Source organism: Cervus canadensis, chromosome Y (genome assembly GCF_019320065.1).
Source record: "Cervus canadensis isolate Bull #8, Minnesota chromosome Y, ASM1932006v1, whole genome shotgun sequence".
In the NCBI taxonomy this organism is placed as follows: domain Eukaryota; kingdom Metazoa; phylum Chordata; class Mammalia; order Artiodactyla; family Cervidae; genus Cervus; species Cervus canadensis.
This window is the reverse complement of record NC_057420.1, coordinates 2299820-2312901: the sequence shown is the minus strand read 5'-3', so window position 1 is coordinate 2312901 and position 13082 is coordinate 2299820.

The following is a 13082-nucleotide window of genomic DNA, read 5'->3' as shown; positions in this document are numbered from 1 at the left end:
GCATTGTTTCTTCTTTGGCTTTGATACAGTCCAGTTGAGTCCCTCAGGCATATCTAACTCTTTGCAACCCCATGGACTGCATCACACCAAGCCTCCCTGTTCATCATCAACTCCCAGAGCTTACTCATACTCATGTCCATTGAGTTAGTGATGTCATCCAATCATCTCAACCTCTGGCATCCCCTTCTCCTCTCAACTTCTGTATTTCCAAACTTTTCCCAGAGTTTAACCCAGTGAGTCATTTCTTTGCATAAGCTGGTCATAGTATTGAAGTTTCAGCTTCAATATTAGTCTTCCCAATGAATATTCAGAAATGAGTTCCTTTAGGATGGACTGCTTGGATCCCTTTGCTGTCAAAGGGACTCTTAAGAGTCTTCTCCAACACCTTCTCCAACACAAAATATTTACAGGTCAAAAGCATCAATTCTTCAGCATGCAGCTTTGTTTATAGTCCAAATCTAATATCCATACATTTGGTTTTTAATACCCCATGAACACTAGTATACATATGTTTATGTGTAAATAGGCATCCTCATTTCCCTTGGGTGTACAATTAGGATTAGAATGGTGGGGTCATATGGTAACTGGAGTAAACATTTTCAGAACTTTCTAGAAGTCTTGGATGTATACACACACACACACACACATATATATATGTATATATATATGTATAAATAAATATGTATATGTATATATGTATATGTATGTGTAAATATATATTTCACTGTGCTGGGTCTCAGTTGCAGCATTACCATCTTCAGTGTTCATCATAGAGTAGGGTCTTAGCTTTGAAAAATGGGATCTAGTTCCCTGACCAAAGGAATGAACCAATGAATGTAAAATATTCCCTACTCAGAGTTATGCACAGTATGTATACAAGTGTACTGACAGACTCCTTCAAAGGATTTTATGACTTTATGCTGAGAATTTTCAATCTGTAAATATTGATACCAACTTTTCACATATAGTAATAATCCAGTTCAACATCGAGTAAGCCATTGATTAACTAACCAAATTTCTGTACCAGTGCCATGCAAACTGTGTGCTGTACTTAGTCTCGCAATCGACTCTGACTCTTTGTGACACCATGGACTGTAGTCTGACAGGTTCCTCTGCACATGCAGTTTTCCAGGCAAAATTACTGGAGTGGGTAGCCATTTCCTCGCTCCAGGGGATCTTCCAAACCCAGGAATTGAAACTGCACTGCAAGCAGGTTCTTTACACTCTGAGCTTCCAGGAAATCCGCCCAATACCAGAGTGGGTAGGCTATCCCTTCTCCAGCAGTTATTCCTGACCAAGGAATTGAGCCAGTTTCTCCTGCACTGCAGGGAAATTCTTTACCAGTTGAAAATCCAGGGAAGTCCTATGACCCATGAATCAAATCCAGCCAGCTAGGACTTCTTTGGTGGCCCAGTGATGAAGACTCCATTCACCCAGTGTAGGGGACCTGGGTCCCATCCCTGGCCATGGTAGATCCCACATGCTAGATGGTTGTACAAGCTTCCACCTGCAAATTAACCAGCGAGCTGTCTTTTGTGTGTGTGTGGGGGGGGGGGGTTAAATAAAAATTCACTGGAATTTGATCACGGCCTTTTGTTTATTCACTGCTACCAAAGACAGTGGAATAGTTCAGGCCTGATAAAGCAAAAAATATTGACAAATTGACTTTTTACTAAACAAATAAACAAACAAACAACAAGAACAAAAACAACAACAAACTGTCAACCCCTTTTCCATACCAGAAAGCCATTCTTTTTAAAAATTGCTAGGAAAACTAGCACAAAACAGATGAATATTTATATGCATACCAGGAAAGAGTTTTGGAAGTTCACTGAGCTCTCAAAATATACCGTGGTTGACCTGAAAACCAATTCCAAACCTCATCAGGCCTTAGAGAAAGGAAACATTCCTCCTCTGGGATTTACAGTACTGTAAACAAAGTCACTGACAGAATCACGGATGAAACCACATCGTACTTGGACTTGTTTCTTCTCCTGGACCCAAGAACAACTCCCCAGAACGGAGGGTAACAGAGCCAATTATTGATTGTTAGTAGACACTATAAACGAAATGACTTTTCCTAACAAAACTATGAAACAATTTGTTGTCTAACAACCAGTTTGAAATTCTAGACAATTTTCAACCGGACATAATGACAGTTCCCAACATTAATAAGCTTCCACATGGCCAAGGTTACACACTCACCCAGATACACCAAGGTGAAAGATACAGGGTGTAGAGTTTAGGTTTTGACATGCCCCAGCTGGGAAGTCCAGTGTATGTTCCCGATTGGAAAGTTGTTGAACACGTAGGTGGGGTGGGTGGGAGGTTGGAGTCCTGTTACAAAATAGAGTGAATAGCAGGGGAAAGAACTTAAAGACTGGAGAGGCGGTGATGGAGGCTGGCCACAAAGAAATTAGACCCATGAACAGCAGAGCATGTTTTTGTTCTGTAAGAAGAGGATGAAGAAGCAAGTTCAGTTCACTCACTCAGTCGTTTCCAACAGTGTATGACACCATGAACTGTAGCATACCAGGCCTCCTCCTCCATCACCAACTCCCAGAGACCAACCAAACCCAGGTGCATTGTGTTGGTGATGCCATCTAGCCACCTCATCCCCTGTCTTCCCCTTCTCCTCCTGCCCTCAATCTTTCCTGGTATGCATCAGGATCTTTTGAAATAAGTCAGCTCTCTACATCAGGTGGCCAAAGTATTGGAGTTTCAGCTTCAACATCACAGAAGAGAAAGGAGGGTTGGTTGTCCCAAAAGACACAACACGCAGACACATGCAGAGCTGATGCGTCTTAGCATCACATGAAAGCCTTTAAGTGAAACCACAATGATGGACGAAACTGAAGAATCTTAGGACACTTTCTGAAGGTAGCACTTGCTAAAGCAATGCATCACCTATCATGACAGCCATGAATTGGATTGGCTCTTCTATCTCATGCCCACAAATGCTTTCATGATGACTCTCTCAAAGTGCTGTCATTCACAACTGGCTAAGGGGTTTGCCGGGTGGTCCTGTGGCTAAGACTCTGGGCTCCCTTATTCAGGATCCCCGGGAGTCAATCCCTTGTCAGGGAACATGATCCTATGTGCCACAGCTCAAGATTCTGAATGCTACAATGGAGATGGAAGATCATCAAATATCTGTCTCGGACAAATATGTTAAAAAAAATTATAATAAATAAATAAATAAATTAAGGTGTGGCTTTACCCTGAAGCCCAGTTTGTATCATGTTACTTCCTTTCATCTGCAAAGAATTCTGAGCTCTACAAAGATTGCCACAAAAATTACCTTTTAAGGTCACCTACCTGTCTTACACAAACCACATTTTACCTATACTCAGAGCAAAAATTGCTCCAGGGTTTGTGTACAGAGTAGCAGGGGATCTCTGCTCATCTTGGCTTTCTTGCCAAACAAAGCATGTGTCCAATATTTTCCTCACTCATGATGAAGAAAGCTGCAAATGAGGCAGGTTTGAAGACCTCTGTTCTGTACTATTGACCCCATCAAACTTGTCCCATGAGGAAGTCTTCATTAGGCTTGTACCTGGTGAAGCACAGACCTGGAGAAGATCCTAGTGAGCCAGAATTATTGCTATGCATGCCACCTGTGTATCATGAATAATGTGTTACACATGATGAGCTGTGCCTTGAAAGCATTGTGTATTCAAGATATTTACACTCCTTTTATCACTATCATCTGTTTAACCATCAAGAGAGTGCTGGGCATTGCCTGTTGCAGAGATCACTGTCTGCAGGAGCCAAAAGTGGAGCAGTCCTGTCCTACACCCCTCAGGCAAAGTCCTCAACATTGCTTGCTCTAGCTTTGAAAAGAAAACAACAAACAAAACAAAACAAAACCACCTCCCTGTTCAAAAAGGAAAGCAGGCAGGGATAAAGGAATCTACACCAAAAAACAATACCTGTCTATGTGCACTGGTCAAAAGGAAAGACCCAAGCTCACTCTCCAGGTTCAATAGTGTGGTTTGGATTATTCCCTGGGATTCTGTTTGCTAAACTCCTCTTGCGGTCCCCAGGAGTGTCCAAAAATGAGCAGACTGTCTTGCTGTCTGTAGAGAAACATTTACTCTGGAAACAGCAAGAGAGAGGGAAGAAGAAGACGATGAAGAAGGAGGAGGAGGAGGAGAAAAAGAAGAAAAAATAAAAACAGTCATTGGTCGGCGCATTTAAAGCAAACTTTGGTATTTAATCCAATGAGGTTTACAAATAATGAAAGATGTTCACCCACCAAGCCCAGGGGACACTGATTCTTCTGGGAGTGAGTGCCTACTCAGGAAGTGACTGAGTCTGGACCCTGGGGGTAGAGGGCCAAGCTCGGGGTGTAGATGAAAGACCATCCCTGGACAGGAACTTGAAATTTCTGGAACAAGTGGGGGTGGACATTCCATGGGAAGTGGTCCAGACCCTGGCCCCGTCGGAAGAATGGCAGCCTGGTGAGGCAGTGCCCTGGCAGGGCAGCTGTTCAAAATAAGTCCAGAAAGAGGAAGATGGGAAATTTGACCTTGAGTTTCAGATGCCTGAACGATACACTGGAGGAAGTGGTGGGTTGGGTGTGGGGGTTCCCAGAATGCCAGACATGGAAACAGGGGAGTACCCTGTATCATGTGGGCAGATGCATCTAGCAGCTTCATCCTTTAGGTAGGCAGGAAAAAAATAAAATGTATCTCTCGCACAAAGAGCAGATCAACAACTGGTAATGCCTCAAAACAATGTAAGGAAGGACTCAGCTGGGAAGGCAGGTCAAGGGACATACTCAATGGATATCAAGAACGACCATAGGAAAGGGGTGTGCAGTGCAGCTCAGAGGAGGAGCTTTTTCCAATGTGGAAATTCGAAACCACTGGGAATCAGAATGGAAGGAGGAGGAATATTTCTGTGTGGGATCAGATAGCAAAGGCCATGGATCACACCCATGAATATCAGCTATGACAAGGAAGACATCCAGGGAAGAGCATAAAATAGCACTGGCTTCTGAAAGCCAGGGCATGCATTGATGATATCTGCCTGGGCACACATGTGAGTTCTCTCGTTTCTGAAGAGAAAGCTGAGACATCCAGGAAAAGCATGCAATTGCCAAGCAATCAGAGAGCACATCTCTGGTAACAGAGAAGCCTGTCAAAAAGAAAAAAAAAAAAAAAAAAAAAACTCCACCAGAATGTTTCTAGACTCGCATGTTCTCTCATCATTGGTCTCCGTCTCCTTGCACAAGTCTGGGCAGTATCGTATCACTGATCTGCGGTATTCAAGCTTCCCGGGAGCTCTGAGTTCAGTTTTGCAGTGAGTTGAGTTCAACGCTTTGTGACTGCAGGACGCCAGGCCTCCCTGTCCATCACCAATTCCATGAGATTGCTCAAAATCATGTCCACTGAATTAGTGACACAGTGAAACAATAACATCCTCTGTCACCCCTTTCATCTCAAGTCTTCAATCTTTCATAGCATCAGCATCTTTTCAAATGAGTCATATCTTCGCATCACGTGGCCAAAGTATTCAAGTTTCAGCTTCAGCATCGGTCTTTCTAATGAATATTAAGGACTGATCTCTTGTAGGATGGGCTGGTTGGATTTGCTTGCAGTCCAAGGGACTCTCAAGAATCATCTCCAACAACACAGTTCAAATGAATCCATATTTCAGGTCCCAGCCTTCTTTATGGCCCAAGCCTCTCAACCACACATTACTACAGGAAAAAAACATAGCTTTTACTAGATGGAGCTTTGTGGGCAAACATATATCATTCTCTGCTTTTCAGTACACTGGCTAGGCTTGTCACAGCTTTTCTTCCAAGGACCAGTAGATCTAGAAACATCCTTAAGAAGTAAGTTCCATGTAATTCCAAATTGGAAGTATATTTTTTATGTTATTATTATTATTATTTTATTTTCTTAAAGAGATGATACTGTTCACTGGTTCTTGTCCAGTACAACCAGAAAAGAAAAGGGTAATCAATTTGCAGTGGTCGACCTGGGCTTCCCAGGTGGCACTAGTAGTAAGGAGCCTGCCTGCCAATGCAGGATATGCAAGAGACATGGGTTTGATCCCTGAATTGGGATGATGGCCTGGAAAAGGACACAGCAACCCATTCCAATATTCTCAACAGCAGAACCCCATGGACAGAAGAGTCTAGTCGTCTAAGGTCCACAGGGTCACATAAAATTTACACAACTGAAGCAACTTAGCACAGCGTACATATCCTGAGTGCCAGGCGACTATTTCACGGGTGAGGGTGTCATGTTTTAACCCAACTACACAAAGCATACTCAATGACAATTTGAGTCACAACTGTGCATGATGGATGTCTTGGACATTTAAAACGACCTCAAAACCCAGGTGTTTTTTAGAATCACATTCTAAAGAAAAGCACTCCTTGATCTTGGCTCTTTCTTGTCCCTCACTATGACATTCCAGTTTCCCATAATGTGCCTTGAACATAACATGAGAAAGTGCAAATCAAGCATGCAATGTTTATGATATTGAACAATGAGTTAATGGGACGTAAGATGGCAGAGCGTATCAATAGTTGATATCCCATTAGGAAAATTAGGTTCCACATTTTAGTCTGGAAATTCGCTGGAATATCTCTTTAGAAAGGACATTTTGCGGTAATTTTTGATCTTTAGTGCACTCCTTAAAAAGATCATACAAACAACTGTAGACAAATCCTGAAAACAACCAATAAAACATCAATTAGAGAGGAAATTTACTTTCTTTGTGCTTGATAAAAAGCATCTTGAGAAACATGAAATGTGGTAACCACCTCCACATTCAAAAAAAAAAAAAAGGCAAAGAAATAACACCCTAACCCACAACCTATATATCTGATTCAGATGAGAAAGTAAGTACATAATCCTGCACATAAGAAAAGAAGGGTGTTCTCTGAAGATTCTGACACCCTCCTTCCACTCATCGCCTAAGTGAGGACTACATCACATGTGACCCCAAGTCCAAGAAAGGCTGAAGTGGCCCGGACATGGGCACAGAGCCAGGCTGATGAGTAGAGCAGGTCAATGAGATTTCTGAAATAGATGGAGGTAGCAGAGGTTGCAGCTAGTAACCAGAAATCCACAGGGAAACAGGAAAGAACCTGTGTGCTCAAGGAGATCTTTTAAGAAATAGAGTGTGTGGTCTTCCTGGTAGTCTAGTGGATTGGAATTGCCTGCCAATGCATGCGAGACAGGTTCAAGTCCTGATCTGGGAGGATCCCACATGCTGCAGAGTAAATAGTCCCAGAGGCACTACGATTGCACCAGTGGTCTAGATCCTGGGAGCCCTAATCACTGAGACCACGTGCGGAATGTATGGAAGTCCTAGGAACCTAGAGCTTGAACTCTGCAACAACAGAAGCTACCAAAGTGAGAAGCCTGTGCACCACAGCTGAGAATGTACAGTGTTAGTCCCTCAGTCATTTCTGACTCACTGGGACCCCATGGACACATTGTAGCCCAGCAGGCTCCTATGTCCATGGGATTGTCTAGGAATGAATACTGGAATGGATTGTCATGCCCTCCTCCAGGGAATCTTGCCAACCCAGAGATGGAACTTGGGTCTCCTGAATTGCAGAGAGATTCTTAACCGTTTGAGCCACCAGGGAATCCCATCACAACTATTGGGTAGCCCACCACAGCTACTAGGTAGCTCATACTTGCTGTGAAGAGAGAAAGCACATATGCAACAAGGAAGACCCAACATAACCTAAAACAAATACATTAAATTTTGTTCAGTCACTCACTCCTGTCCCACTCTTGGCAGCCCCATGGAATGCAGCCCATTTTCTTCCCTGTCCTTCACCAACTCCCGAAGTTTACTGAGACTCATATCCATTACTTCAGTGATGCCATCCAAAGATCTCATCCTGTGTTGCCTCCTTCTCCTTCTGCTTTCAATATTTCTCAGCATCAGGGTCTTGCCCGAAGAGTTGGCTCTTCCCATTATGTAGGAAAATTTTTGGAGGTTTGGGTTCAGCATCAATGCTTCCAGTGAATATTCAGGGTTGATTGCCTTGAGGACGGACTTGTTTGACATCCTTGCACTTCAGGTGACTCTTCAGAGTCTTCGTCAATAGCACAATTCAAGAATACCTTGTACATTAAAAAAAAAAAAAAGTGCAATTAAAAAAAAAAAGAAGAAATAAAGAAAGAAATGCACAAGGAAGAACATCTTCATCAGGGCGTCAGTGGTTTCAATTCAGAACCCAAGCAAGAATTGACAAGAAACACCGACAGGAGTGTTCAAGTCTGAGACCAGAGCCCAGGGCATCCCCCGTGGAAGATAAAGCCCAATATACATGCCAGCTCTCCAGGAGGGGTGAATGTACAGAACAGTATGGCTTTGCAGATTCCTGACCTCTGGGGCAGAACAGCACTCCAGAGAACACAGCGCAGCCTGTGGAGGCGATGCTGTCTGGAGTGCTATGCTCAGGAGTCGCTTTCTGAACATCCGTGGCAGGCGAGGGGAAGTCACAATCCAGGAAAAAGTTGTGCAATGAACAACATTCCACTGCCAAGCCAGTTAGCAATGCAGTGTGTCTTAAGTTCAAGGCACCTGTCACCAGCTGACAGGGAACTGGGGCTGAATGAATGGAGCGAAATACAGGTCTTGGATACAGTCTCAACAATGGCAGCATGATCTCTCTTCATTTCCAAGGCAAACCAGTCAATATGACTATCTATTCCAAGTCTAGGCCTTGGTCAGTGACGCTGAAGAAAAAAATGGAACGGTAATAATAAGACCTACAAGACCTTCTACAAATAATACCCAAAAAAGATGCAAAATAGAAGGTCAAGAAACACCTGGCATAACAGGAAAATTTGGCCTTGGAGTAACAGAATGAAACAGGCCAAAGGTTAATAGAGTTTTGCAAAGAGAACACATTGGTGAGAGCAAAAACCAATTTCCAAGAACACAAGAGAAGATGTTCCACATGGACATCACCAGACGGCTCACACCAGAATCAGACTGAAAATGTCCTTTGCCGCCAAAGATGGGGAAGTACTGTACAGTCAGCAAAAACAAGACTGAGAGTTGACTGTGGCTCAGATCATGAGCTCCATATTGCCAAATTCAGACTGAAATTGAAGAAAGTAGAGAAAGCCACTAGATCACTCAGTTACTACCTGATGAAATCCCATAAGATTTTACAGTGACAGTGAGAAATAGATTGAGACAACTATTTCTGATACACAGAGTGGCTGATGAACTATGGATGGAAGTTCGTGATAATCTACAGGAGACAGGGAGTAAGATCATCTCAAAGAAAAAGAAATAAAAAAAAAAAAAAAAAAGCAAATTGGCTGTCTGAGGAGACCTTACAAATAGTTCTGAAAAGAAGAGAAGTGAACAGCAAAGGAGAAAAGGAAAGATATACCCCTTTGAATGTAGAGTTCCAAAGAATAGCAAGGAAAGATAAGAAAGCTGTCCTCAGTGATCAATGCAAAGAAATACAGGAAGGCAATAGAATGGGAAAGATGAGAGATCTCCTCAAGAAAATTTGAATTGCCTAGGGGATATTTAATGCAAGGATGGGCACAATAAAGGACAGAATCCCTATGGACCTAACAGAAGCAGAAGACATTAAGAAGAGGTGGCAAGACTATACAGAAGAATTTTACAAATGATCATCATAAGCCACATAATCAAGATGGTGTGATTACTCACCTAGAGCCAGACAGACATCCTGGAATGAGAAGTCAAGTAGGCTTTAGGAATCATCAGTCTGAACAAAGGTAGTGGTTGTGTAAGAATTCCAGTGAAGCTATTTCAAATCCTACAAGATGATGCTGTGAAAAGCTGCATTCCATAGGTCAGCAAATTTGGAAAACTCAGCACTGGCCACAGGACTGGAAAAGATCAGTTTTCATCCCAACCCCAAAGAAAGGCAATTCCAAAGAATGCTCAAACTACCACAAAGATGCACTCATCTCAAATGCTAGCAAACTAATGCTCAATCTTCTCTAAGCCAAGTTTCAAAAGTACATAAACTGTTAACTGCCACATGTTCAAACTAGCTTTAGGGAAGCCAGAGGAAACAAAGGTCACATTTCCTACATGATAAAATATCAACAAAGCAAGAGGGTTTCAGAAAAACAGCTATTTCTGCTTTATTGACTATGCCAAAGACTTTCACAGTGTGGGTCACATTAAGCTGTGAAGAAGTCTGAAAGCGATGGAAATACCAGACCACCTGACCTGCCTCTTGAGAAACCTGTATGGAGGTCAGGAAGCAACAGTTAAAACTGGGCATGAAACAACAGACTGGTTTCCAAGAGGAAAAGGGGTGCATCACGACTGAATATCATCACCTGTGTTATTGTAATTATATACAGAGTGTACCTTAAGAAATGTGGGCTGTACAGAGGACAATCTGGAATCAAGATTGCCAGGAGAAGTATCAATAATCTCAGATATGCAGATTACAACATCCTTAGAGCAGAAAGTGAAGAAGAACTAAAGAGCCCCTTACTTAAAATGAAAGTGGAGAGTGAAAAAGTTGGCTTAGAGCTAAACATTCAGAAAATGAGGATCACGGCATCTGTTTCCATCAGTTCATGACAAATACATGGGAAGACTGGAAACACCTGCAGCCTTCTTCTTCTTCTTCTTCTTCTTTTTTTTTTTTTTCATCTGTTCTTTTGGTCTCCAAAATCACTAGAGATAGTAATTGCAGCCATGAAATTAAAAGATGTTTTCCCTTGGAAGGCCAGCTATTGCCAACACCGAGAACATATTAAAAAGCAGATATATTACTTTGGCAACAAGATCCATCTAGTCAAGGCTATGATTTTTTCAAGTAGTCATGTAGACATGTTATAGTTGAAGTATGAAGAAAGCTAAGCACTGAAGAACTAATTGTTTTGAACTATGGTGTTGAAAAAGACTCTGGTGTATCCCTTAGACTGCAAGGAGACCCAACCAGTCCATCCTAAAAGAGATCAGTGCTAGGTTTTCATTGAAGGACTGATGCTGAAGCTGAAATTCCAGTATTTTAATGATCTGATGTGAAGAGCTTACTCATTTGAAAAGTTGCCGAAACTGTTAAAGGTTGAGGGAAGGAGGAGAAGGGGACGACAGAGAATGAGATGGTTGGATGGCATCACCAACTAAATGGAGGTGGATTTGGGTAAAATCCAGGAGTTGGCAATGGACAGGCATGCTTCCGGGGTCGAGCCTCAGCAGGATCCAGGGGTTTCCTCAGGATGAATGGCATTGGCGAGACAGAGAGAGAGAGAAACAGACAGACAGACAGAGACAGAGAGACCAGGCTGCGGGTGTGCAGAGGAGTCTGGCAAATATTTATGTTTTCCTGTAGCTTTTATATTCTAAGGTAGTACAATTTTAAGGGGAAAATAGTTTAATATTACATCAGCTTGCCCTTCATGAAACCAGGGTGTTTCTGCATACATGTTTGTTAAAGTCTTTTACATCATCTTCTGCCTTGTGGCCTATTGACATTTTATGAACTAGGTGAATGCAAAGATGTTTTCTGTAATCTATTCTTTATTGAACACAAATGTCAGTCTATTTGCAGAAATTATCAGTTAAATTTCCTAAAAGTTTTACAACACTAAGACTCTGCAGCTACAGTGAGGCAACCCCTCTTTAGCATTCATGGTTAAAATTAACAATTCTAAACTCTTATATTTCTAAATCTTTAACTATAACCACATTTAGAATAATTATTTTGTGTTCTCCAATAGGGCTTCCTCAACCCCTGAAGGTCTCTCTGCCTATTAGGGCCTTTTGTGTGAACAGGTTATTTATTCTGTTCATGATTAAGTTGTGGTGAGCAGTCATGTGCATTAGTATGCATTTGCCAAATAGGCTAGAATGCCAGCAAAGGGGTCTAAATTGAATCACTCCTTTCATCCTGGATAATCGTATAGGATCCCACAATCCAGGGGACATATTGACTAAAGTTCTAAGTTGATTTTGATTGCAAAGAGATTGGGGAAGGCCTTCGACCTGTGTCACAGAAATTAGGGAGTAATCTAATATAGCAAGCATCAAAAAGACAGATATCATCTTTAAGGTGAGCACCGGGGCAGCTTTTTGAAATCCCTGAAGTCCTGATGTGCCTTGCTTGTCAGGTCTTCTCCTCATGACCTTGTCATGGGTGGCATCTTGTGTGCTGGCTCCTGACAGGAGGCTTTTTGTGTTGCGGTTCATGTGGTCGCAAAGAGTTGGACACAACTAAGTGACTGACCCGTGACCCACGTTCTGACTGAAATGAAATGAATTGTCATTTTGTTAAGTGATTTGGGTTGATTATGCCATTTTTTTTTCATGTTGTATTGGTGACTATATAAGTCACTTTCACATTTTTTCTAAAGATCCGTTTTGGTGTTGAATTGTCTTATGTTTTTGCTTTTCTGAACGGCTTTTGATTTCTCCATCAGTTTTGAAAGAAATACTTCTCAAGTCCAGTACTCTTGGTGGTACAGGTTTCCCACTCAGTACTTGAAATATATTCTTCAATTCCCTTCTGGCCTGCAGACTTTCTGCTGAAAGAGCAACTCTCAAGATACGGGGTTCCCTTTGTATGTGGCCTGTTGTTTCTGCCTTATTGCTTTTGATATCCTTTCTCTGTGTTTAAATTTGCTAGTTTGATTAGTATGTCTTGAAATATTTCTCCTTGGGTTTGTCCAGTATGGGGCTGTTTGTGCCTCTTGAAATTGTTTGACTATTTTTTTTCCTCATTGGGGAAAATTTCACCTCTAGTCCCTTCAGAAATTGTTCCCATACCGTTTCTTACTCCCTTCTTCTTCTGGGACTCCTATAATTGGAATATTGTTGCATTTAATATTGTCCTAGATACCTCTGAGAGTATCCTCTGTTCTTCTCCTTCTTTTTAGTTTATTCTGCTCTTTAGCAATTATTTCCTCCCTTTTACCATCCAGCTTACTGATCCATTCTTCTGCTTCAGAGACTCTGCTCTTGATTTATTTGAGTGTTTCTGATTTCAGTAGTTATGCTGTTTGTCTCTGTATGTTTATTACTCAATTAATCTAGGAATTTCTTCATTGATTCTTGCACTTTCTCCGTTCTGTTTTCAAATTGTT